Raw genomic sequence first — 6,000 nt, 5'->3', positions numbered from 1 at the left:
GACTTTATTGGCTCAGGACTTGATGACCCAATGTAATACAGGAGAGGTGGCTCCGTCTAATCCTATATGAGGAATGGGTGCTCCTAAAGTAAGGGAGTTCTTGAGGATGAATCCATCAGAGTTCTATGGCTCAAAAGTTAGTAAAGATCCGAATTTGTTTATTAATGAGGTGTATAAGGTGATTGCAATCACGGGAGTGTCTTCCATTGAAAAGGCGGAGTTGTCTGCCTAAATGTTGCCCAAATTAGGTATGAAGAATTGAATGATAGTAGGCCAATAGGGGCGGGCTCTATAGAGTAGGAGTCTTCTAAGTTGGCTTTACTTGATAAGTAATTTCCTTGGGAATTGAGGGAGGCTAATTTGGAGTTTTAAGTAGTCTGCATTGAAGTTCACTCTTTTTTCTAAGTATTCTCTAAGCTTGGTGACAAATCCTAGATACTTGATGAACAAGTTAATGATGGGAGTGTCTGACCTAGTAGAAGAAGAGTGTCATATGGCAATGCTTGTTGATGATTTGGATATTTACCAACTAATGGTGTTTGATCAACAAATAGTAGAGAAAACTACGAAAAGAGAGGGATAGAGAGCAGAACAGGTCTAGGTTTGAAGTGGTATTTTTAATAAGTGATTAAGAAGGTGTCATTTGAGGATGAATGTTTTCGAAATGGGGGATATTGTAAGGACCTAGCATGACCGGAATCTAGACCCTAGACGAGACCAGCGTCACTGACCTCTCAGAGGTCGCAAACAAGCCTATATACATAATTCTTACTTCATGCAAAACATTTTAAACTTAACATTATAGGAGTTTACAAATCAACCATCTAATATAGAGATAATAAATTGAAAGAAAGAATTCATAATTGCATTAAACGTATTCTGGCCAAACGACACCAATGTAAAGTCTTAAATGAAAGTGGGAAGAAACACGAGTGGAATATGCTCCACTAGATAAACCCTACATATAATCTATATAATAATTGTAGACATCCTCAAAAGCATGAAGTCCTACCAAGACCGGATGAAAGCTCCACATCCGGATAGCTGCAATGTCCCCTGTAAGCTTTAGCGTCCACCTGTGCCTGCACCTAAAAATATAGAGTTGTTTGGGAATAGTACAAACTTGTACTAAGTATGGGTATGTGCAAGCACACACCAAGGACATGCATGAATAAGAATATCTCTTTCCTAATAACATAATTTGTAGAAAGTCAAGTCACTAGACTTGCCAAATTTTGATTAAAAAGTTAGTGGACCTGCCAAAATTAGAATTGGAAAGTCAGTGGACTTACCGAATTTGATTATGAAAGTCATTGCATGAGAGTAACATGCATCATCATAAGTATCATATTACACACAACACATAACATGTTGCACATAACACATAACATATTGCTTATAGCACATAGAATCTTTCATAAATTAATTCATATACCACGAGACCTTGGAATCGTGGACTTAACATTAAGACTTCCCAGAAATTAAGGCCTAATTTATGGGACCTCAACTAGGGATCCTTCTTTAGCAAACACAGAGTCTGCTTCATTAATTCATACGTACTTCATTTCATTTCGTTCATAGCTAGTATAAGCTATACCTAGGATGTAGTTTAAGACTTTCATCGGATTTTTTGTGCAATGATCAAGAATGACCTAAAATCGTTACTTAAGTCTAACTCACCTCTTAATCATCGTATCCTAACACCTTTAGCATCATTCATGTTATTATATGCATCATTTGAGGCTGCCTCATTCATTCATTGGGAACCTTAACTCTAACCGACCCAGATCATGTGAGCATCATGAAATCCATTGTCTCCCCCACACCTAAAAGAGGTTGAATCACCGGCCTAAGTGACCCTAAACATGCTAGCGTACATGAGAATTGAACCCCACCAGATCCGTATATTTTTAGTATATGTTCGAAGACTAGGGGATATAAGGAGACCCATACCCGCATGCCAGACAGTTTCATCTCATGAGACTTACGTGAACCTCCGCCCTTCCTGAAAGAAGGCATCACCGCTCATAGCTAGCCTATCCCTGCTCAGTATAAAGTTCCATTTCATTCAACTCATACGTCATGGAAGTTGGCTTCTAGTATGAGGACATCATAGCTCAATAGATAACTTCTCATGTCATCATTAGTATTAAGTATACATTATTCTCAATACATTCATTAGAGTGTTCATAGAGACTTGTCTCTTCATTAACTTTACATTCTCATAGGTGAGTACATTTTGGTAACATTTACTTAGGCTCATTTGAGATTGCTCTCATCTTTCACATTAGCCTTTGATCATGTTGTCATCACATTCATTAACATTAGCACATTTGCTATTCATAATTACTCACCCCTTTTTATGTGAATGTTCATTTCTTCATATGCCAATGCACTTGGCCATTTGTGTGTTTCACACTCTTACTTAGCCCTTCTAGGGTTTCATCATTTGATTACATAATATTCATTTCATCATATGCCAATGCACTGGGTCATTTAGTTTGTTTTACACTCTTACTTAACCCTTCTAGGATTTCATCATTTCATTACATAATATTCCTTTCATCGTATGCCAATGCATATGGCCATTTAGTGTGTTTTACACTCGTACTTAACCCTTATAGGGTTACATGATTTCATTACTTACATTTTAGGTTCACTTATTTTTAAACGTATGCTAGACTTATGTGTTTATACATATAAATTATGAGGCTTCATTCATAGTTATTTTAAGTGATTCATATCTTCCTAAGATTATATGGTACAAGACCTATGCATCTAATATGCATGCCAAGATCTCGATTTCGTTCTAAGTAGGCACCATTATTCTTGAACATTTAATTCACATATGACTTATGTATCAATAAGGAATTTGGTCAAGGGAACCCGATTTCGAATCCCTTACATTTTTCATTTATATTATTTTTATCTACACGACTTTGGGACCCAATATCATGCCCCAACACCTCCATTTCCTTTAATTTCTATTCTTAAAATTTTCTCTTTCTTGGCCAAGGGGTTGTGGGATCGAACCCCCACAACCCTTTTATTTAATTTCTTTTTCCTTTAATTTTTTCGAGTTTACCATGAGGGTGTGGGTTCGAATCCCCACATCCTAACTTTATTTTTCTCTTTAATCCCTAAATCAGCCTAGAGGTCGTGGGTTCGATTCCCACATGCCTCAATATTTATTTTCTTTTAATTTCCTTAAGTATAAGAGTTTGTGGGTTCGAATCCCACTCCTCTCATTTCTTATTTTCATGAATTCATTTTCCAGACAAGACCAGGGTCAGAATCCCCCTCACCACAATACTTTTAACTTACTTATTTTCATGGTTTTTAACATCGTGAGGTCGCGGGTTCGATCCTCAGTAGCCTCACATATTTTAATTAATTTTTACAAAGCATGATAATCTCCTAAGCTTGGCCGAAACAAAATCCGCAAGATGCTGGAAATTTTTACAGCCTAGTTTCTCACCTCTTTGACATTAAATCTTTAGACGTTTTAAGTAGTTTTTAGTGAGTTCTTTAGGTGCGTTTTCATTAATTCATTTGACTATTAGTTTGCACCCAAATAAGCATTTTTACATCACTTATGAACATCACGATTTAAGAAAATTTTTGCACATGCAATACAACCAAAAAATAACATTTTTTGAACCTTAAACCCGAGAGTCATAGGTCACGACTAACATTTAACACACATGCACGAATTTTTGGAAAACATAGATTGTCATTCATACGATTCCAAACACACATTCATGAAAATATTCATCACGAAAACGCATTATAGGCCAAATATCTACCACCAAACATACCCAACCTACGATTCAACAGGAGCTAGTGACAGGGACATGCAACGAGGAACAATCCTAGTTTTTGGATTTGAATATATAGAACCTTAAGGGGTCCTTTGGGAAAAGAACCAAGAGAGAAGAGAAACAATACTTTTTATGACGTTCAAATCTTGAAGTTGCTGCCCAAACCTGCTCCAACACTCACGTCCAAATCCAAGTTTCAGCACCAAAATTTCAACAGAAAATCTCCTCCCTTTGCCTAACATTTTTGAAGTAGTTGTTTGTTTAAGATTTTCGTTGTGAGTTCTTCAAGTGTGAAGAACTCTGGTTTATCTTCTGTTCTTGGACGTTATTGGAAGAGAAAATGTGAACTAGAGTTGTTTTAATCGTGAAAGTGAGAGATTGAAGTGAGAGGTGAGAGTTTTCTTAGTTTAAGGAGTCTAGTTTAGTACTAAGTCAAATAAGGTTTTATTGAATGGTAAAAATCTTATTTCTATTATGAAACTATATGAAATTAGAAGAAGAAGAAAGTAGGGATAAGAGAAAAGACTTCTTATTTCTCTTGAAGTATATTCAGGATTCATAGATCTTTCACCAATGTTATTTACAATGAAGGAAAACCCTTACTTGGTCCTCAAGTAGGATTCCTAACCAAATCCTACAAGGAATCCACATACTTAGACATTCACTATAATACAAATTGTTTATCACACTCCCCTTTGAATGTCGGTAGATTATGTGCCTCGTTAAAACCTTACTAGATAAAACCCAGTAGGAAAAAAATCTAGTGAAGGAAAAAGAGTACACATATCTAATAATACACATTATGGATGCCTCATTAAATACCTTAGAAGGAAAACCCAGTGGGAAAAAACCTTGTGAGGGAAAAAGAGTACATTGCGCATTAACTCCCCGTTATGAGTACATCAATCAAGAGACTAGAATCTTCGTTTTTCAAGCTTCTACACCATCTTCTTGAAAGTTGTAGTTGGTAAAGACTTGGTGAATAAATCAACAATAAAATTACTTGAACATTCCTCTTGCATGTTGATATCATCATTCTTTGGAGCTTGTGAGTGTAGAAAAACCTTGACGAAGTATACTTTCTTCTATCTGCTCTTATAAATCTTCCCTTCAGGGTCAAAGATTTCTGCAAGTTCCTTACTTCAATTTCTTTAAGCAAATAATCTATTTCCAAGAGTTTCAATTCTAGTCATCAACTTGCATAATATGCTCTATGCATTTTGAATCTATTTAATCCTTATAAGGATGATAAATAAGTTTTTCAAAAACTTGTATATGCTTTATATTTTGAACCCATTGGATATTTTCATATCAATTTTGTCAAGTAACAACATTCAATATTAGATATATGACATCTTCTAGTGCCTAGATTGCAAGTCAAATAAGCTTTACCCTAACCAAGATGCATCATTCCACTTTTCACTTGATAATTATTTCTACACAAGCATTCTTTAATAGATGTTAGAATTCATATCCTCATAATCTTTTACAATATTGCGCACTATTGTATCAAAGATATCGTCAACGATATATCATTTTGTATCGATTGACAATACGACAAAACTTATTGAGATCTCAGTACTTCATTATTTTTAGATAGCTACCCCTCTCATGAGGTTTCATAAAGTGTTATGTCGTAGCCTCTCCAAGAGCATATTGTCTCCTTATTATGATCATTTTCATTCTTTGATTCTCCCCCCTTTTCAAGAATTATTATATTTAGAATTGATTTGTCTATCATGTTTCATGCATGTCGTAGACTCTATCTTTAAGGGACATTTAATAGGAGTATTTAAAACTTTTGTGTTGCTTTTAATCACACCTTTATGTTAGACAAACTAACATATATCTCAATCTTTTGGAGAATTTATCTTTGTGCATCATAGTATAATCATATATTGCACATCAAAATTATCAGATGAAAACTATTTGGTCCCTTTCCATGAACCAATTAATAGAAAAATTGATCATAACTTATTGGTTTGATTCATACAATTATGTTTGTATGTAATATCATATTTCAGATCAACACATGAAACTTTATTTTCATAAGCAATGATTCACTATGTGAGACATTTAGTGTCACATCATCTTGAGTATTTATCGATATTACCAAGATAAATTGTCTTGATTACATATTCTGAAATTGTGCTCTTAACTCAATTATTTTTTCACAAAC

Source organism: Solanum pennellii, chromosome 7 (assembly GCF_001406875.1).
Source record: "Solanum pennellii chromosome 7, SPENNV200".
Lineage (NCBI taxonomy): Eukaryota > Viridiplantae > Streptophyta > Magnoliopsida > Solanales > Solanaceae > Solanum > Solanum pennellii.
The sequence above is the reverse complement of the archived record's forward strand: the minus strand, read 5'-3'. Positions refer to the sequence as shown.